General features: G+C 39.5%; 1 protein-coding gene across 8 annotated transcripts in view; it reads left to right on the top strand.

The window, feature by feature from the left end:
- Positions 1–22,320, top strand: part of HHLA2 (HERV-H LTR-associating 2) — a 126,303-nt gene that overhangs the window by 21,673 nt on the left and 82,310 nt on the right. For 2 of the 8 annotated variants that reach the window (XM_010838559.1, XM_010838561.1), the window contains exon 1: positions 3,840–3,972. The exons of 1 other annotated variant lie outside the window; for it this stretch is intronic. The gene's annotated coding sequence lies outside the window, so the exon portion shown is untranslated. Of the gene's footprint in view, positions 1–3,837; positions 3,973–6,802; positions 6,883–22,320 lie in introns of those variants that run through there. 5 more of the 8 variants (XM_010838562.1, XM_010838563.1, XM_010838568.1 and 2 more) reach the window with 5 other exon arrangements.

The following is a 22,320-nucleotide window of genomic DNA, read 5'->3' on the forward strand; positions in this document are numbered from 1 at the left end:
GGCTGCAAAGTATATAACCAATCTGATTTCGGTATTGACCATCTGGTGATATCCATGTATAGAGTCTTATCGTGTATTGTTAAAAGAGGGTATTTGCTCTTTTTGTGGATCTAAAATAACACCTTAGATCTATGAAAGATACAGAGAATACTATACCCAACCATATATGCCCCATCCAGCTTAATATAATTGACTCTTCCTAGGGGCCCTCCTGTGTAGGAGCAAGAGTCACTTCAGAAGAAATTTTGATTTTCATAATGAAATCCAGAGAAAGGTATAGGAGTGTACCCATGGAAAGACAGGTTTGTAAAGATCATTGTTGTATAATGTAGGTTGCCAGGTTTATCTGTAGATTTCAATGTGAGAGAAGGTGGAAAAAGAGTTACCCTTTCTTAAGAAAAAAAGAGAAGAAAAGGAAATAGAACCTTTGGGGATGAATCAGGTTTCAATTGAGGCTGGGAAACAGCAGAAATCTCAGCTGGTTATGGCAGGTAAAAGGCAGTTTAGTGTGGAATAATGTTTTCAGAGGGCACATGGGAGAGATTTGAGAGGGGCAGGTGAAGTAGGAGGCTTGGACAGGGGAGAAGCAACACAGAACCTAGGAAAGGGAATATGTGAGAAGATGAGTGTCTTGTTCAGAGGGAAATGCCAGCTTTTGCAGAAATATTAAGATGAAAAAGAACAATTCAGGAATTTCAAGGATAACCTGCCAGGGTGGTTCAGTACATTCATTTGTGTCTTAGGAAATATTCTACTACAAGCAGCTGCTTAGCTAAAGATTTAGGTACAAATGACTTAATTAAGATAGTACTCCCAGGAGAAACCAGTTAGGGAGTTGGGTGGCCAGCATGCTAGGTGGGATGAGAACGTAACCCAGGTGAGCCTAGGACATGCAAAAAGTAGTTGCATTGGGCTTCTGGGAAATTTCTAAACAAGAGGTGCTGGCTGAAAATACTATTTTCACTGGAATTTGAAAGTGTGTGGAAGTCAAGCCCAGGAGACTCCTGCAGCTGTACTATTACCACAAGGAAAGCTGGACTGCATGTGGAGCAAAGCAGAAACATAGGACTCAGTAACATGATTCTTGGATGAAATTGGTCTGAGGCTTCCCTGATAGCTCAGTTGGTAAAAAAAAAAAATCCGCCTGCAATGAAGGAGACCTCAGTTTGATTCCTGGGTTGGGAAGATCTGCTGGAGAAGGGATAGGCTACACTCCAGTATTCTTGGGCTTCCCTTGTGGCTCAGATGGTAAAGAATCCACCTGCAGTGTGGGAGACCTGGGTTCGATCCCTGGGCTGGAAAGATCCCCTGAAGAAGGGAAGGGCTACTCACTCCAGTATTCAGCCCTAGAGAACTCCATGGACTAAGCCACAGGACTGGAAAAGGTCACTTTTCATTCTCCTATCCCAAAGAAAGGCAATGCCAAAGGATGTTCAAAGTATCACAAATTTGCACTCATCTCACACACTAGCAAAATGATGTTCAAAAATCTCCAAGTCAGGCTTCAACAGTGAACCGAGAAGTTCAAGATGTTCAAGCTGTATTTAGAAAAGGCAGAGGAACCAGAGATCACATCGCCAACATATGTTGGATCATTGTAAAAGCAAGAGAGTTCCAGAAAAACATCTGCTTTGTTGACTATGCCAAAGCCTTTGCTGTGTGGATTACAACAAACTGTGGAAAAGTTCAAGAGATGGGAATACCAGACCACCTGACCTGCCTCCTGAGAAATCTGTATGGAGGTCAAGAAGCAACAGTTATAACAACTGGTTCCAAATTGGGAAAGGAGTTACATCGAGGCTGTATATCGTCACCCTGCTTATTTAACTCATATGCAGAGTACATCATGCGAAATGCTGGGCTGAATGAAGCACAAACTGGAATCAAGATAGTGAGGAGAAATATCAATATCCTCAGATATGCAGATGACACCGCCCTTATGGCAGAAAGTAAAGAAGAACTAAAGAGCCTCTTGATGAAAGTGAAAGAGGAAGGTGAAAAAGCTGGCTTAAAACTCAACATTCTGAAAACTAAGATGACGGCATCCAGTCCCATCACTTCATGGCAAATAGATGGGGAAACAATGGAAACAGTGACAGACTTTTATCTTTTTGGGCTCCAAAATTACTGCAGATTGTGGCTGCAGCCATGAAATTAAAAGACGCTTGCTCCTTGGAAGAAAAGCTATGACCAACCTAGACAACATATTAAAAAGCAGAGACGTTCCTTTGCTGACAAAGGTCCGTCTATTATGGATGTGAGAGTTGGACTATAAAGAAAGCTGAGCGCCAAAGAATTGATGCTTTTGAACTGTGGTGTTGGAGAAGAATCTTGTGAGTTCCTTGGACTGCAAGAGGATCCAACCAGTCAGTCATAAGGTAAATCGATCAGTCCTGAATATTCATTGGAAGGACTGATGCTGAAGCTGCAACTCCAGTATTGTGGCCACCTGATGTGAAGAACTGACTCATTGGAAAAGACCCTGATGCTAGGAAAGATTGAAGGCAGGAGGAGACGGAGATAACAGAGGATGAGATGGTTGGATGGCATCACCGACTCAATGGACATGAGTTTGAGCAAGCTTCTGGAGTTGATGATAGACAGGGAAGCCTGGTGTGCTGCAATGAGTGGGGTCACAGAGTCGGACATGACTGAGTGACTTTCACTTTCACTTTCCAGAATTTTCAGTTATGTTTCTCAGAAAATTTCCTTTGTTTTCTAAGCCAGTTTGTTCCAGAATTTTGCTGCTGTTGTTATTACTTGCAACAGAAGTCTAAATTCTCAGTTTAAGAACCATGCCATATTTATCTAAATGTAATTTAATCTTGGGATTGAAAGTAATCAAAAATGACTAATGACATTAAATAGTCTTCTGACACAGCTGAAATATTTCATAGCATTAAATGAAAAAAGTTTTCCATCCCCATTGACAAGGAAAAAGGAAATTATACATTCACCAATATCTCTTCTAATTTGTCTTCTGGTCTTGCAATTTGTCTTTTTTTTTTAATTTGACCTAGGTCCTCCAAACTAATTTTCCCCATTGAATTTAGCTTTTTATTTTATGTGCAAAACAACTCCATATCCTAAGTGTGGATATTGATTACAGTTCTAAGTTTTGTACATTCCTGTGCTTTTAGTGTTGCATACACTGACATAGGTCTGCAAGTTTTTCATATCTTTGAAGGGCCTTTTACCATTCATTTGTCTGCCCTGTGAATCCCAAAGATGTGATAGCAGAAGTCACTGAATTCCAAGGATGCCCTTGCTTTGTTTTTCTACTTTTCTTTTCTGAAGAGTCAAAGCATATCTGTTGTTTTTAGGGGCATTTACTTTCTTTGACAACTATCTTCTTTCAGGTACCTCCTGAAAGAGGTACTCAAAATTTCAGGTAACTCAAAATTCTCTCCCTGTATTTATTTTAATTTTTTATTTTTTAATTGGAGCATAATGGCTTTACAATATTGTATTGGGTGGACACAGTGGGGGAAGGAGTGGGTGGGACAAATTGAGAGAATAACATTGAAACATATGTATTGCCAGATGTAAAAAGATAGCCAGTAGAAATTTGCTGTATGACAGAGGAAACTCAAATCCAGTGCCCTCTTCATATTTTTCTCCCACCATTTGACGTTGGTTGTATTTCTCTCTCCACCTCCAATTATTTGAAGTGTCCTTGTCTCTTACTTTCTTGCTTTCTTCCTTAGGCTAATATGAGAGACTGCATTGCTCCTCTTTCCCTTTGGACATTTTAAGAGTGGCCCACAAAAACCAAGCAGCCTTAAGATCATCTTGCCTCCTCTTCTCTTTTTGGCACTAATCAGCATATTTTATTTCCCATTTCTGCCTGCCTGCTGCCTTAAGCCTTGTCACTTTCTCTTTTGCTTCCAGTTGTTTTTAATCTGAGTGACTCATTTGCTGAGAGCTTCCCTTGAGCTCAGTAGTCCTGGTGTTGCTTGCTCATTATAAAAGGTAAGGCAAATTTAATCTGTGTAACTGAGCCAAGATATTTGGATAGTACTTTCATTTTAGAAGAAAGTTGAGATATGTTATGGGTTTAGGAAATAATGTTAGTAAGAATTTGAGGTTTGATTTCTGTGTTACTGTTTATGCGGTAGCTGTAATTGTTGTTCAGTCCCTAAGTTGTGCCCTACTCTTTGTGACCCCAAGGATGTAGCATACCAGGCTCCTCTACTGTCTCCCAGAGTCTGCTCATATTCATGTCCATTGAATTGGTGATGCTTTCTAACCATCTCATCCTCTGCCACCCCTTTCTCCTTTTATCATCAGTCTTTCCCAGTAGCAGGGTCTTTTCCAATGAGTAGGCTCTTTGCATCTGGTGGCAAAAGTATTGGAGCTTCAGCCACAGTCCTTTCAATGAATATTCAGGGTTGATTTCCTTTAGGATTGACAGGTTTGATCTCCTTGCAGTCCAAAGGACCCTCAAGAGTCTTCTCCAGCATCACAATTCGAAAGCATCAATTCTTCCTTTGGCTCTCAGCCTTCTTTATGGTCCAGATCTCACATCCCTACATGACTACTGAAAAAATCTTAGCTTTGTACAGACCTTTGTCGGCAAAGTGATGTCTCTGCTTTTGAATACGCTGTCTAGGTTTGTCATAGCTTTCCTTCCAAGGAGCAAGTGTCTTTTAATATTATGGCTACAGTCACCATCTGCAGTGATTTTTGGAGCCCAAGAAAATAAAATATGTCACTGCTTCCTCTTTTCCCCCTTCTGTTTGCCATGAAGTGATGGGACTGGATGCCATGATCTTACATGCTCAGCTGCTTCAGTCGCGTCCTACTCTTTTCGACCCTATGGACTGTAGCACATCAGACTCCTCTGTCCATGGGGATTCTCCAGGCAGCAATACTGGAGTAGGTTGCCATTTCCTTCTCCAGGGGATCTTGCTGACCCAAGGATTGAACCCATGTCTCTTAAGTTTCCTGCATTGGCAGGCATGTTCTTTACCACTGAAAGTGAAAGTGAAGTCACTCAGTTGGGTCCGACTCTTTGCATTCCCATGGATTGCAGCCTAAGAGGCTCCTCTGTCTATGGGATTTTCCTGGCAAGAATACTAGAGTGGGTTGCCATTTGCTTCTCCAGGAGATCTTCCCAACCCAGGGATTGAACTTGGGTCTCCCACAGTGTAGGCAGACACTTTATCATCTGAGCCACCAGGGAAGTCTTTACCACTAGCACCTCCTAAACAATGATTTTATTTTATTTTAACAATGTCAATATCTAATAGAGGATTATTTAACTTAATTTCAATATACAGTCATTAAAAGAAAAGAGAAATAGAAACAATAGAGAAGAGTAACAGCATGTACATCACCAAATGGGGCCAAATGTCATCCAAACTTAAGCAGCATGCTGGAAAGTCCAGAGTAACAGCAATCTGGAATCCCAGCTAAGAAAATGTCCTGGGCAGTGTGCTCACTCCACGAGTGAGACTTCAGTTTTGGGAGTTCCTGCTTATAGTCCCAAACCACAAACTGATATCATCAGTTTCTGCACAAAAAGGTAGCTCTTGTTTTACTTTAACATTTTTATAATGCTGTTTATTTTATCTTGTGAGTCATAGGATTTTGTAAAAACCCTGGTGTGATTGGTCAAGCCTCCAAGGGCTTACGAATTCCATGGGCCACTTCCTTCCTTATCTAAAGTACTTACCCCTGACTTGCTGACCTTGCAGGCAGCAGTGGAATCTGGGCAGTGGCCAGGCAGGAAAAGAAACAAGATCAGAGGATTGCTGTCCTGCTTCTGAAGTCTGAACCAAGACTTCTTCCATTTTAACTTCCCAAACAGTTGACCTCATGATTGTGTATGCTGAAGAGCATAGGAATAATGCAAAGTATTATGAGTAACATGAGCAGTCTTGTTAATTATGTAGGACAAATAACAATTCCAGATGGTCAAAAGAAACAAGATAATCAAAGAAATAAGCCAGGGGTTAAACAATGCAGAAAACCATTCCTGAGCAGTAGTGGGTGTAGTAAATAACAAGTCCCACCATAAATAAGAAGTATGTTTTGTACATTAACTCCTGTATCCATTAACTTATCAGCTATAATAGTAACAACAGAATGTTCTATTAAGGTACAATTATGTTTTTCCTTTTGTAATTGTAATACTTTGTAATTTTGTAGTTTTGTAATACTTTGGTTTCTTTGCAAAATCTTACATAGGGGTTCTAAAGAAAAGCTAATATCGGGAATAGATAAAGTAGGAAATAGCATTTAAGTGGATAACACCTGAGCTTTCATGGGGGATGGGGTGGAATAATAGATGGTCCCCTTCCAATATAAAAGATCAACATGTGTTAGGCATCCAGAGAAAGGGGTTCTTAAGTGATATATAGAGGTAGTGTTTGCATCATCAGTTATAATACGTACTAATTGAGGGGCTATTTTAAAAAACGTGTTGTAGGTTTTAGAGGACACAGTCCATTCACAATAGTTGATGGAGTTCTCCAGTAAGCAGGGTTCCTCAAATGTGAGAAGTTGGTCCACATAGCAGTCTCTCATTAGCCTTGTCACAGTCTACCAGTAAGTGGGTGAGACTATAAAGTGACACATGACATTGACATATTATACTTCTGTTCAGGCTTGAGCTGCGTTTTTACCAATGCTGTGTAATCTAGCAGATAGGTAAATTTTGTCCATAGAAAGGAAAAGTTAAGAAAGGACAGGCCTTGTTTGCTGGGCAGGTGAAGTTATCCTGAGTTCAGGTCAAGTTCAGGTTTCTCTAGCTGAAGATTCACCTACAGTTTTCTTCATATTTTTCTTTTAATGGTAGCATATCCTTGAATGTTGAGGTGTGAATGACAACCCACAGTACAGTCTGGCTCCAAGAATAACCTATTCATGAGAGTAACAGTGAGTTCATGGTGTATATTTTCATTTTGGGGGGATGGGGGGAGGTCCAGGGATCGTCACTAATACAGTTTTATCCTTCCCCTGAGCAATCACATCAGCAGGTATGGGAAGACAACTAGGCTGCTTCATTCAGACTTTAACTCTGATTGCATGTATTTCTTTTCTTTTTTTTTTTAAAGTAAAAGATCATCCTTTGTCCAGTTGTTTTTAAACATTGCTGCTCATTAAAGTCACATCTGGAGCTTTGGAGAAAAAAACAATATCTGGGCATTTGTATTTATCAAAAAATTCAAAATAATTCTAATGTGCATCTGGACTTTAAAAAGTGATTATAGGTTTTTCTATTAAATGTTAGTTTTAGTGATATAGAATTCTATTATTTTCTGTGGACCAATCATGATACAATGGTAATAAAACAGATAGTAGTTACATAATCACAAACATAATAGTAGAGGATGTTTATCAGTTTTCACTATCAATAGCCAAACAGAAAATAAAAAATAATTACAATTGCAAACCATAATGGAAACATGATTGACCTAAAATATAAAATAATTACATACAATCTGGGGGGTTAAGTAGAGAGATGTGGTAAGTGGAAGTGCATATTTTTCTTAAAAAAAAAAAAATTTTATATATGCATATTTTTCATCCACCCAGCCAATCTATGTCTTTTGGTTGGTGCATTTAATCCATTTACAGTTAAGGTAATTATTGACCTGTATGATTCTATTACTATTTTCTTAATAGTTTTGGGCTTATTTTTTATAGATCTTTTCATTCTTTTGTGTTTCCTGCCTAGAGAAGTTTCTTTAGTATTTGTTGTAAAGCTGTTTTGATGGTGTTGCATTCTCTTCACTTTTGCTTGTCTCTAAAGCTTTTGATTTTCTCCATGAAATCTAATTGAGAATTTTGCTGGGTAGAATATTCTTGGTTGTGGGTTCTATTGTTTCATCACTTTAAATATATCATGTCATTCACTTCTGACTTGCAGAGTTTCTGTTTAGAAATCAGCTGATAATCTTACATGAGTTCTCTTGTATGTTATTTGTTGTTTTCCCCTTGTTGCTTTTAATATTTTATCTTTGTCTTTAATTTTTGTCATTTTCATTACTATGTATCTCAGTGTGTTCCTCCTTGGGTTTGTCTTTAATTTTTGTCATTTTCATTTATGTATCTCAGTGTGTTCCTCCTTGGGTTTATCCTTCCTGGGACTCTCCATACTTGCTTCCTGGACTTGGTTGACTATTTCCTTTCTCATGTTAGGGAGGTTTTATCTCTTAAAATATTGTCTTCAGCTATTATCTCTTCAAATATTTTCTCAAGTCTATACTATCTCTTTTCTTCATCTGGGACCCCTATAATGTGAATGTTGGTGCACTTAATGTTGTCCCAGAGGTCTCTTAGGCTGTCTTCATTTCTTCTCATTCTTTTCTCTATATTTTGTTTTATGGCAATGATTTCCACCATTCTTTCTTCCAGATCACTAATCCATTCTTCTGCCTCAGTTATTCTGCTATTGATTCCTTCCAGTGTATTGTTCCTGTATGTTTTTATTTCTTCTAGGGCTTTGGTAAACAGTTTTCACATCTTTTCCATTCTTTTTTTAAAATCCTGGATCATCTTCACTATTATTATTCTGAATTCTTTTTCTGGAAGGTTGCCTATCTCCACTTCATTTAGCTGTTTTTCTGAGGTTTTATCTTGTCCCTTCACCTGGAACATAATCCTCTGCCTTTTCTTTTTGATTAACTCTCTGTGATGTGGTTTTCATCCTGGTGGCTGCAGGATTGTAGTTCTTGCTCCTTCTGCCTCTCCTCTGGTGAATGAGGATAAGAGGCTTGTGTAAACTTCCTGATGGGAGGGACTGGCTGTGGGTAAAACTAAATCTTGCTCTGGTGGGCAGGGCTGTGCTCAGTAGAACTTTAATCTGATTGTCTGCTGATGGGTAGTGATGCTCTCTCTCACTGTTAGCTATTTGGCCTGAGGCAACCCTGCCCTGGTATCTAGAGCTCTATCATAGGTCTAATGGTGACCTCCAAGAGGGCTCATGCAATGGGGCATCTCCCAGGACTGCTGCTGCCATTGCACCTGTCCCTGTGGTGAGCCAATGCCAACCCACAGCTCCGCAGAAGACCTTCCAACACTAGTAAGTAGGTCCGGTTCAGTCTCCTGTGGGGTCATTGCTTTCCCCTGGGTCCTGGTGTGCACAAGATTTAGTTTGTGACTTCCAAGAATGAAGTCTCTGTTTCCTCTAGTCCTATGGAAGTCCTGCAGTCAAATCTTGCTGGCCTTCAAAGTCAGATTCCCTGAGGATTCCTAATTCATTTGCCAGATCCTCAGGCTGGGAAGCCTGATATGCATGGGGCTCTCACAACAGTGGAAGAATTTCTTTGGTATTATTATTCTCCAATTTGTTGGTCGTCCAGCCAGCAGGTGTGGGATTTGACTTTATCTTGTTTACATCCCTCCCACCATCTCACTGTGGCTTCTCCTTTATCTTTGGACATGGAATATCTTTTCTGATGGGTTCCAGTGTCCTCCTGTCAATAGTTGTCCTACAGCTAGTTGTTATTTTGGTCATCTCACCGGAGGGGATTTATGCATGTCCATTTATTCTGCCATCTTGAACCAATCCCCAGTGTGTATAACTGATCTTAGTTTTTTAATGTTGAGTTTCAAGTCATCTTTTTAATTCTTCCTTTTTACCCTCATCAAGAGGCTCTTTAGTTCCTCTTCACTTTCTGCCATTATAGTGGCATCATCTACATTTCTGAGGTTGTTTATATTTCTCCTGGAAATCTTGATTCCAGCTTCTGATTCATCCAGCCCAATATTTCTTATGATAATAAGTTAAACAGGGTGACAATATACAACCTTGTCATACTCCTTTCCCAATTTTGAACCAAATCATTGTTCCATGTCTGGTTCTAATGTTGCTTCTTGACTTGCATACAAGTTTCTCAGGAAGCAGGGAAGGTGGTCTGATACACTAATCTCTTTAAGAATTTTCTGTGTTTTGTTGTGATCAACACAGTCAGAGGTGTTAGCATAGTCAATGAATTAGAAGCAGATGTTTTTTCTGGAACTCCCTTGATTTCTCCATGATCCAACAAATGCTGGAAATTTGACCTCTGGTTCCTCTGCTTTTCTAAACCCAGCTTGTACATCTGGAAGTTCTAAGTTCACATACTGCTGAAGCGTAGCTTGAAGGATTTTGAGCATTACCTTACTAGCATGTTAAATGAGTGCAATTTTATGGTACTTGGAACTTTCTTTGGCATTGCCCTTATTTGGGATTGGAATAAAAACTGACCTTTTCAAGTCCCATGGCTACTGCTGAGTTTTCCAAATTTGCTGACATGTTGAGTGCAGCACTTTAACTGCATCATCTTTTAGGATTTTAAATAGCTCAGATGGAATTCCATCACCTGCACTAGCTTTGTTCATATTGATGCTTCCTACTAAAGCTGAAACTCCAATACTTTGGCCACCTCATGGGAAGAGTTGACTCATTGGAAAAGACTCTGATGCTGGGAGGGATTGGGGCAGGAGGAGAAGGGGAACGACAGAGGATGAGATGGCTGGATGGCATCACTGACTCAATGGACATGAGTTTGAGTGAACTCCGGGAGTTGGTGATGGACAGGGAGGCCTGGCGTGCTGCAGTTCATGGGGTTGCAAAGACTTGGACACAACTGAGTGACTTAAATTGAAGAAAGTAGGGCAAACCACTAGAGCATCCAGGTATGACCTAAATCAAATCCCTTATGATTATACAGTGGAAGTGAGAAATAGATTTAAGGGACTAGATCTGATAGATAGAGTGCCTGATGAACTATGGACTGAGGTTCATGACATTGTACAGGAGACAGGGATCAAGACCATCCCTGTGAAAAAGAAATGCAAAAAAGCAAAATGGCTGTCTGGGGAGGCCTTACAAATAGCTGTGAAAAGAAGAGAAGCAGAAAGCAAAGGAGAAAAGGAAAGATATAAGCATCTGAATGCAGAGTTCCAAAGAATAGCACGAAGAGATAAGAAAGCCTTCCTCAGCGATCAATGCAAAGAAATAGAGGAAAACAACAGAATGGGAAAGACTAGAGATCTCTTCAAGAAAATTAGAGATACCAAGGGAACATTTCATGCAAAGATGGGCTCGATAAAGGACAGAAATGGTATGGACCTAACAGAAGCAGAAGATATTAAGAAGAGGTGGCAAGAATACACAGAAGAACTGTACAAAAAAGATCTTCATGACCCAGATAATCATGATGATATGATCACTGACCTAGAGCCAGACATCCTGGAATGTGAAGTCAAGTGGGCCTTAGAAAGCATCACTATGAACAAAGCTAGTGGAGGCAATGGAATTCCAGTTGAGCTATTTCATATCCTGGAAGATGATGCTGTGAAAGTGCTGCACTCAGTATGCCAACAAATTTGGAAAACTCAGCAGTGGCCACAGGACTGGAAAAGGTCAGTTTTCATTCCAATCCCAAAGAAAGGCAGTGCCAAAGAAAGCTAAAACTACCGCACAATTGCACTCATCTCCCACGCTAGTAAAGTAATGCTGAAAATTCTCCAAGCCAGGCTTCAGCAATATGTGAACCGTGAACTTCCAGATATTCAAGCTGGTTTTAGAAAAGGCAGAGGAACCAGAGATCAAATTGCCAACATCTGCTAGATTATTGAAAAAGCAAGAGAGTTCCAGAAAAACATCTCTTTCTGCTTTATTGACTATGCCAAAGCCTTTGACTATGTGGATCACAATAAACTGTGGAAAATTCTGAAAGAGATGGGAATACCAGACCACCTGACCTGCTTCTTGAAAAACCTGTATGCAGGTGAGGAAGCGACAGTTAGAACTGGACATGGAACAACAGACTGGTTCCAAATAGGAAAAAGAGTACGTCAAGTCTGTATATTGTCACCCTGCTTATTTAACTTATATGCAGAGTATATCATGAGAAGCGCTGGGCTGGAAGAAACACAAGCTGGAATCAAGATTGCTGGGAGAAATATCAATAACCTCAGATATGCAGATGACACCACCCTTATGGCAGAAAGTGAAGAGGAACTAAAAAGCCCATGATGAAAGTGAAAGAGGAGAGTGAAAAAGTTGGCTTAAAACTCAACATTCAGAAAACAAAGATCATGGCATCTTGTCCCATCACTTCATGGGAAATAGATGGGGAAACAGTGGAAACAGTGTCAGACTTTATTTCTGGGGGCTCCAAAATCACTGCAGATGGTGACTGCAGCCATGAAATTAAAAGACGCTTACTACTTGGAAGAAAAGTTATGACCAACCTAGATAGCATATTGAAAAGCAGAGATATTACATTGCCTACAAAGATCCCTCTAGTCCAGGCTATGGTTTTTCCTGTGGTCATGTATGGATATGAGAGTTGGACTGTGAAGAAAGCTGAGTGCCGAAGAATTGATGCTTTTGAACTGTGGTGTTGGAGAAGACTCTTGAGAGTCCCTTGGACTGCAAGGAGATCCAACCAGTCCATTCTGAAGGAGATCAGCCCTGGGATTTCTTTGGAAGGAATGATGCTAAAGCTGAAACTCCAGTACTTTGGCCACCTCATGCGAAGAGCTGACTCATTGGAAAAGACTCTGATGCTGGGAGGGATTGGGGGCAGGAGGAAGAGGGGATGACAGAGGACGAGATGGCTGGATGGCATCACTGACTTGATGGACGTGAGGTTGAGTGGCTGGATGGCATCACCGACTTGATGGACGTGAGGTTGAGTGAACTCCCAGAGATGGTGGTTGACAGGGAGGCCTGGCGTGCTGCAATTTATGGGGTTGCAATGAGTCAGACATGACTGAGCAACTGAACTGAACTGAACTGAACTGAGCGACTGAACTGAACTGAAGGCCTGCTCGACTTCACACTCCAGGATGTCTGGCTGTAGGTGAGTGACCACACCATTATAGTTATTTGGGTCGTTATAACCTTTTTATATAGTTCCTGTGCTCCGTTAGGTCCTTGCCCAGTCTCTCCTTTATTGTGCCTGTCCTTGTGTGAAATGTTCCCTGATTTTTATATTCACAACTAATTCATACAAGAATATATATACTTTGTAGTTACACTGATCTGCTTTTTACATCTATGGAATGGATTTTAATATGAAGATCTGGTTCAAGGAGAAAATCCCTCACTTTATTTTCTGTCACTATATAATTGGTCTGAAATGATAAGCACTGGGTTAACTGAAATCTAAATACTTTTCTGTGCGTGTGTCCAGCTATCTGCTTTTATTTTGGACACAGTTTGTTGAGACAGACAATATTTTATTGACAATTTTGCATCTCCCCCAACTTTCATGCCTTGCTAATTTACTTTGATTTTTTCAGTTTACAGCTTGAAGACTTTTTGATTTAGACAATTTAAGACATTCAGTTCTGTTCAAGACAAGTAATAGATTTTTTTTTTTTATTAGCTTTTTTCTTTTCTCCAATTCCGTTGTGGTCACTTCCTTAGTATTTCCTTTCTGCAAGGGATTTTTCTCAGGTGAGGAAAGTGCCTTTACCTAGTCTGGTAACTCAGAAGAGAATGTGCAACAGCATGTCTTGCAATTGAAGAGAGAGGGAATAGAAAGGAAGAGGTGATACGGTGTTCTTTTCTTCCACTTTTCCTTCTGAGGCTCCATTTCCTTCCAATTGGCAGGAAAATAGCACCAATTGATAGGAAAGAAAACCTCATGGAATCTGCACTCTCTATTGTCTTCTGTGAACTTAAGAGTCCTCCTTTTTTCCTTTTCTTTATCCCCGTCTCTTGGTTGCTTGATTGGTTTAGGGGGGAAAAAAAGTAAACTTTCACCTCCCCTCCCCTTTTAATATGCAGCAGTTTAATTAGGGTATATCTTGGTCCTGAGTATTCTGTATCACTATTTCTGGAACATAGGATGTTCTTTTAATCAAAATTCAATTTTATCTTCATTTCAGAGAATTTTTTTGTTTTTTTCTTTGATTTATCAGGATATCTCAAGTCTTTCTGTACTATGGTATGAAATAAGAGAATGTTCTAATCATGATGTCATCTGCCTCTGATTCCTGGCACAGAGTCCTAAAACCCTTGTAATTTCCTAGGGAAAAGGAATACTAGGAGTATCTCTAGTTCTGATACTTGTCTTTGACGTCCTTTCTGACATAGAACTCCTGAAACCCCTGCAGATTCCTGAGTAAAAAAAATACTAGGAATGTCTTTTGTTCTAATAAGGCATCTCTTGGTGGACCCTTAAATGGCTCTTGGATAGGGACTGGTCCCCAGAAAGATCAGCAAGACTAGAAAGCCTGGCCCCTTACTTCACTGAGAGAAAAGGCAAAGGCCAAAAATAGTTAATCAATGATCATACCTGTGTAATGAAGCCTCCATAAAATTTCCAATTCTATGGAGATCAGAGAGCTTCCATATGGGTGACCACATTCACATACCAGTAGGGGTGATACATCCCAGCTCCATGTGGACGTCCCAGAAGCTCCTGCACTTGGGGCCCTCCAAGACCTTGCCTGTGTAACTCTTCATCTGACTCTGTGTTCTTTATCATATCCTTTCATCAACTGACAAAGATGAGTGTTTCCTTGAGTTCTGTGAGTTACTCCACCAAATAATCAAATCCAGTGCAGAGGAGGTTATAGGAATCTCCAATTTATAGCCAAGTCAGACAGAATTTATGGGTAACCTAGGGACCTACTTGGAGAAGGCAATGGCACCCCACTCCAGTACTCTTGCCTGGGAAAATCCCATGGACGGAGGAGCCTGGTAGGCTGTAGACCATGGGGTCTCGAAGAGTCGGACACGACTGAGCGACTTCACTTTCACTTTTCCCTTTCATGCATTGGAGAAGGAAATGGCAACCCACTCCAGTGTTCTTGCCTGGAGAATCCCAGGGACGGGGGAGCCTGGTAGGCTGCCCTCTATGGGGTCGCACAGAGTCGGACACGACTGAAGCGACTTAGCAGCAGCAGCAGCAGGGACCTACTACTGGAGATTGGCCTCTGAAGTAGGGGACAGTCTTGTGGAACTGAATGAGTCCTTAACCTATGGAATCTGACAATATCTCCAGTAAATAGGGTTAGAATGTTAAATCATAACAGTACCCAGCTGGTATAACAGAATTGCTTTGGTGAGGCAAAATCCCCCACACATTTGATGACCAAAAGTATCAGCAGTAGTTTTCTGTGTGAATAGTATAGAAGGCACATGGGGAAAACTGTAGGTTTTTTTAATTTTTGTTTTTGTTTTTAATTAATTTATTCATTGGCTAATTACTTTACAATATTGTAATGGCTTTCACCATACATCCACACGAATCAGCCATGAGTGTACATGTGTCCCCCATCCTGAACTCCCTTCCCACCTCCCTCCCCATTCCATCGCTCAGGGTTATCCCAGTATACTGGCCCTGAGTGCCCTGTTTCATGCATTGAACTTGAACTAGTGATCTATTTCACATATGGTAATATACATGTTTCAGTGCTATTCTCTCAAATAATCCCACCCTCGCCTTCTCTCACAGAGTCAAAAAGTCTGTTCTTTATCTCTGTGTCTCTTTTGCTGTCTCGCATATAGGGTCTTCATTACCATCTTTCTAAATTCTATATATATGTGTTAATATACTGTATTAGTGTTTTTCTTTCTGACTTCACTCTGTATAATAGGCTCCAGTTTCATCCACCTCATTAGAACTGATTCAAATGTATTCTTTTTAATGGCTGAGTAATATTCCATTGTGTATATGTACCACAGCTTTCTTATCCATTCGTCTGCCAATGGACATCTAGGTTGCTTCCATGTCCTGGCTATTGTAAACAGTGCTGCGATGAACATTGCGGTACACGTGTCTCTTTCAATTCTGGTTTCCTTTGTGTGTATGCCCAGCAGTGGGATTGCTGAGTCATATGGAAGTTCTGTTTCCAGTTTTTTAAGGAATCTCCACACTGTTCTCCATAGTGGCTGTACTAGTTTGCATTCCCACCAACAGTGTAAGAGGGTTCCCTTTTCTCTACGCCTTCTCCAGCATTTTTTGCTTGTAGACTTTTGGATAGCAGCCATTCTAACCTGTGTGAAATGGTACCTCATTGTGGTTTTGATTTGCATTTCTCTGATAATGAGTGATGTTGAGCATCTTTTCATGTGTTTGTTAGCCATCTGTATGTCTTCTTTGGAGAAATGTCTGTTTAGTTCTGTTTCCTTGATTGGGTCGTTTATTTTTCTGATATTGAGCTGCATGAGCTGGTTGTATATTTTTGAGATTAATTCTTTTTCAGTTGCTTCATTTGCTATTATTTTCTCCCATTCTGAAGACTGTCTTTTCACCTTGCTTATGGTTTCATTCATTGTGCAAAAGCTTTTAAGTTTAATTAGGTCTCATTTGTTTATTTTTGCTTTTATTTCCATTACTCTAGGAGGTGGGTCATAGAGGATCCTGCTGTGACTCATGTCAGAGAGTGTTTTGCCTATGTTTCCTCTAGGAGTTTTATAGTTTCTGGTCTTACATTTAGATCTTTAATCCATTTTGAGTTTATTTATGTGTATGATGTTAGAAAGTGTTCTAGTTTCATTCTTTTACAAGTGGTTGACCAGTTTTCCCAGCACCACTTGTTAAAGAGATTGTCTTTTCTCCATTGTATATTCTTGCCTCCTTTGTCAAAGATAAGGTGTCCATAGGTGCCTGGATTTATTTCTGGGCTCTCTATTTTGTTCCATTGATCTATATTTCTGTCTTTGTGCCAGTACCATACTGTCTTGATGAATGTAGCTTTGTAGTATAGTCTGAAGTCAGGCAGGTTGATTCCTCCAGTTCCATTCTTCTTTCTCAAGATTACTTTGGCGATTTAGGGTTTTTTGTATTTCCATACAAATTGTGAAATTATTTGTTCTAGTTCTCTGAAAAATACCACTGGTAGCTTGATAGGGATTGCATCGAATCTATAGATTGCTTTGGGTAGTATACTCATTTTCACTATATTGATTCTTCTGATCCATGAACATGATATATTTGTCTCATCTTTGATTTCTTTCATCAGTGTTTTGTAGTTTTCTATATATGTCTTTAGTTTCCTTAGGTAGATTTATTCCTACATATTTCATTCTTGTTGCAATGGTGAATGGAATTGTTTCCTTAATTTCTCCTTCTGTTTCTCATTGTTAGTGTATAGGAATACAAGGGATTTCTGTGTATTAATTTTATATCCTGCTGATTTACTATATTCATTGATTCGCTCTAGTAATTTTCTGGTGGAGTCTTTAGGGTTTTCTATGTAGAGGATCATGTCATCTGCAAACAGTGAGAATTTTATTTCTTCTTTTCCAATCTGAATTCCTTTTATTTCTTTTTCTTCTCTGATTGCTGTGGCTAAAACTTCCAAAACTATGTTGAATAGTAATGGTGAGAGTGGGCACCCTTGTCTTGTTCCTGACTTTAGGGGAAATGCTTTCAATTTTTCACCATTGAGGATAATGTTCACTGTGAGTTTGTCATATATAGCTTTTATTATGTTGAGATATGTTCCTTCTATGCCTGCTTTCTGGAGTTTTTTTTTTTTTTTCCTCATAAATGGATATTGAATTTTGTCAAAGGCTTTCTCTGCATCTATTGAGATAATCATATGGTTTTTAATCTTTCATTTTGTTAATATGGTGTATTACATTGATTGATTTGTGAATACTGAAGAATCCTTGCATCCTTGGGGTTTTAAAGCCCACTTGGTCATGATGTGTGATCTTTTTAATATGTTGTTGGATTCTGTTTGCTAGAATTTTGTTAAGGATTTTTGCATCTGTGTTCATCAGTGATATTGGCCTGTAGTTTTCTTTTTTGTGGCATCTTTGTCTAGTTTTGTTATTAGGGTGATGGTGGCTTCATAGAATGAATTTGGCAGTTTACCTTCCTCTGCAATTTTCTGGAAGACTGTAAGTAGGATAGGTGTTACCTCTTCTCTAAATTTTTGATAGAATTCACCTGTGAAGCCATCTGGTCCTGGGCTTTTTGGTTTGTTGGAAGATTTTTGATTTCAGTTTCGATGTCCGTGCTTGTGATGGGTCTGTTAAGATTTTCTTTCTTCCAGGTTCAGTTTTGGAAAGTTATACTTTTCTAAGAATTTGTCCATTTCTTCCAAGTTGTCCATTTTATTGGCATATAGTTATTGATAGTAGTCTCTTATGATCCTTTGTATTTCTGTGTTGTCTGTCGTGATTTCTGCATTTTCATTTCTAATTTTGATGATTTGATTCTTCACCTTCTTTTTCTTGGTAAGTCTGGCTATGCTATGCTATGCTATGCTATGCTATGCTAAGTCACTTCAGTCGTGTCCAACTCTGTGCAACCCCATAGACGGCAGCCCAACAGGCTCTCCCGTCCTTGGGATTCTCCAGGCAAGAACACTGGAGTGGGTTGCCATTTCCTTCTCCAATGCATGAAAGTGAAAAGTGAAAGTGAAGTCGCTCAGTCGAGTCTGACCCTCAGCGACCCCATGGACTGCAGCCCTCCAGGCTCCTCCATCCATGGGATTTTCCAGGCAAGAGTACTGGAGTGGGGTGCCATTGCCTGGTTTGTCTATTTTATTTATCTTCTCAAAGAACCAGCTTTTAGTTTTGTTGATTTTTGCTATAGTCTCCTTAGTTTCTTTTTCATTTATTTCTGCCCTAATTTTTAAGACTTCTTTCCTTCTACTAACCCTGGGGTTCTTCATTTCTTCTTTTTCTAGTTGCTTTAGGTGTAAAGTTAGCTTATTCATTTGATTTTTGTCTTGTTTTTTAAGGTAAACTTGTATTGCGATGAACCTTCCCCCTTAGCACTGCTTTTACTGAATCTCATAGGTTTTGGGTTGTCGTGTTTTCATTTTCATTTGTTTCTATGCATATTTTGATTTCTTTTTTGATTTCTTCTGTGATTTTTTGGTTATTCAAAAGTGTGTTGTTTAGCTTCCATATGTTTGTATTTTAAATAGTTTTTTTTTTTTTTCTTGTAGATGACATCTAATCTTACTGCATTGTAGTCAGAAAAGATGCTTGAAATTATTTCAATTATTTTGAATTTACCAAGGCTGGATTTATGGCCCAGGATGTGATCTATCCTGGAGAATGTTCCATATGCACTTGAGAAAAAGGTGAAATTCATTGTTTTGCGGTGAAATGTCCTATAGATATAAATTAGGTCTAACTGGTCCATTGTATCATTTAAAGTTTGTGTTTCCTTGCTAATTTTGTTTGGTTGGTCTATCCATAGGTATGAGTGGGGTATTAAAGTCTCCCACTATTATTGTGTTATTGTTAATTTCCCCTTTCATACTTGTTAGCATTTGTCTTACATATTGCGGTGCTCCTATGTTGGGTGCATATATATTTATAATTGTTATATCTTCTTCTTGGATTGATCCTTTGATCATTATGTGGTGTCCTTCTTTGTCTCTTTTCATGGCCTTTATGTCAAAACCTAGTTTATCTGATATGAGTATTGCTACTCCTCCTTTCTTTTGTTCTCCATTTGTGTGGAATATCTTTTTCCCACCCTTTGCTTTCAGTATGTATGTGTCCCTTGTTTTGAGGTGGGTCTCTTGTAGACAGCATATATAGGGGTCTTGCTTTTGTATCCATTTAGCCAATATTTGTCTTTTGGTTGGGGCATTCAACCAATTTACATTTAAGGTAACTATTGATAAGTATGATCCCATTTCCATTTACTTTGCTGTTTTGGGTTCAAGTTTATAAAACTTTTCTGTGTTTCCTGTCTAGAGAAGATCCTTTAGCGTTTGTTGAAAAGCTGGTTTGGTGGTGCTGAATTCTCTCAGCTTTTGCTTGTCTGTAGAGCTTTTGATTTCTCCTTCAGATTTGAATGAGATCCTTGCTCATTATAGTAATCTGGGTTGTAGGTTTTTCTCTTTCATCACTTTAAGTATGTCCTGCCATTCCCTCTGGCCTGAAGAGTTTCTATTGAACAATCAGCTGTTATCTTTATGGGAATCCCCTTGAATGATATTTGTTGCTTTTCCTTTGCTGCTTTTAATATTTGCTCTTTGTGTTTGATCTTCGTTAATTTGATTAATGTGTCTTGGGATGTTTCGCCTTGGGTTTATCCTCTTTGAGACTCTCTGGGTTTCTTGGACTTGGGTGGTTATTTCCTTTCCCATTTTAAGGAAGTTTTCAACTATTATCTCAAGTATTTTCTCATGACCTTTCTTTTTGTCTTCTTCTGGGACTCCTATGATTCAAATATTGGGGTGTTTAACATTGTCCCAGAGGTCTCTGAGGTTGTCCTCATTTAATTCTTTTTTCTTTTTCCCTCTCTGCTTCATTTATTTCCACCATTCTATCTTCCACCTCACTTATCCTGTCTTCTGCCTCAGTTATTCTACTGTTGGTTCCCTCCAGAGTGCTTTTGGTCTCAGTTATTGCATTATTCATTATTGATTGACTCTTTTTTATTTCTTCTAGGTCCTTGTTAAACATTTTTTGCCTCTTCTCAATCCTTGTCTCTAGTCTATTTATCTGTAATTCCATTTTGTTTTCAAGATTTTGGATCATCTTTACTATCATAATTCTGAATTCTTTTTCAGGTAAGCTGCCTATCTCCTCCTCTTTTGTTTGGTTTGGTGGGCATTTATCATGCTCCTTTACCTGCTGAATATTTCTCTGCCTTTTCATTTGTTTATATTGATGTGTTTGGGGTGGCCTTTTCTGTAGGCTGGAATTTTATGATTCGTCTTTATTGTGGAGGTTTCTCCCTGTGGGTGGGGTTGGATTAGTGGCTTGTCAAGGTTTCCTGGTTAGGGAAGCTTGCATCTGTGTTCTGGTGGGTGGAGCTGAATCTGTTCTCTATGGAATGCAATGAAGTGTCCATTAGTGAGTTTTGAGATGTCTATGGGTTTGGTGTGACTTTGGGCAGCCTGTATTTTAATGCTCAAGGCTATGTTCCTATGTTGCTGGAGAATTAGCATGATATGTCTTGCTCTGGAACTTGTTGGAGCTTAGTTTCAGTGTAGGTATGGAGGCTTTTGAATGAGTTCTTGTTGATTAATGTTTCCTGGAGTCAGGATTTTTCTGGTGTTCTCAAGTTTTAGATTTAAGTCTCCTGCCCCTGGCTTTCAGTCTTAATTTTACAGTAGCCTCAAGACTTCTCCATCCATACAGCACAAATGATAGAACATCTAGGTTAATGGTGAAAAGATTATCCAATCAGGGACACCCAGAGAGGTTCACAGAGTTACATGGAGAAGAGAAGAGGGATGAGGGAGATAGAAGTGACCAGGAGGAGACCAGAGGGAATCAAAAGGGGAGAGAGCAAGCTAGCCAGTAATCAATTCTCTATGTTGTCTCCACAGTCTGGAACACCCAGAGAGATTCACAGAGTTAAGTAGAGAAGAGAAGGGGAAGGGAGAAGATAGAGGTGACCTGTGGGAGAGAAGGGAGAGTCAAAAGGGGAGAGAGCAATCAAGTCAGTAATCACACCCCTAAGTAAAAATGGTTACTGAAGATTAGATTAAAAGGTCCAGAATTGATAGCAAATACCAAAAAGCAAAGATTAAAAATCAGGAGTAGAGATTAGACTCTGAAAAATACAATATTAAAAATACAAAACAAAATCAATCACAAAAATTGTAAAAAAATATATGAAATTTGCTTCTAAAATAGTGTCTCTTATTTTTTTGCAAGATAATAATAGGTTATAAAAATTAAGATTAAAGGAGTAATAAAGAACTTCACAATTAAAAAAATGACAATAGTAAAAGTATATCTAGGAATTTCTCTGGAGTGGTTGAGGGCAGTGTGGGATCAGTTCAGTTTCAGATAGTTCCTTACTCCATCTTATACTTCTTCTCAAGGTCTATAGGCCCTTCCAGTGCTTCAGATCAGATCCGATCAGATCAGTCGCTCAGTCGTGTCCGACTCTTTGCGACCCCATGAATCGCAGCACGCCAGGCCTCCCTGTCCATCACCAACTCCCGGAGTTCACTGAGACTCACGTCCATCGGGTCAGCGATGCCATCCAGCCATCTTATCCTCTGTCGTCCCCTTCTCTTCCTGCCCCCAGTCCCTCCCAGCATCAGAGTCTTTTCCAATGAGTCAACTCTTCCCATGAGGTGGCCAAAGTACTGGAGTTTCAGCTTCAGCATCAGTCCTTCCAAAGAAATCCCAGGGCTGATCTCCTTCAGAATGGACTGGTTGGATCTCCTTGCAGTCCAAGGGACTCTCAAACTACAGGGTTTTAATCTGTTGCCCCTGTCACTTCCAGAGCGGTTCCCTGTTTGTTTATTTTGGCTTCTCTGTTTGAAAGTCTCTTCAGTGTCTAATTTCCATCCTGACACAAGGGGTGACAGTGGTAGGTTTTAAAAATAATAATAATAATAATAATTTACTTTCAGTAGCATCTCTTTTGTATTGTGTGTGCACGTGTGAAGTCACTTCAGTCATGTCGACTCTTTGTG

The sequence above is a fragment of the Bison bison genome, unplaced genomic scaffold, assembly GCF_000754665.1.
Source record: "Bison bison bison isolate TAMUID 2011002044 unplaced genomic scaffold, Bison_UMD1.0 scf7180017864098, whole genome shotgun sequence".
Classification (NCBI taxonomy): Eukaryota; Metazoa; Chordata; class Mammalia; order Artiodactyla; family Bovidae; genus Bison; species Bison bison.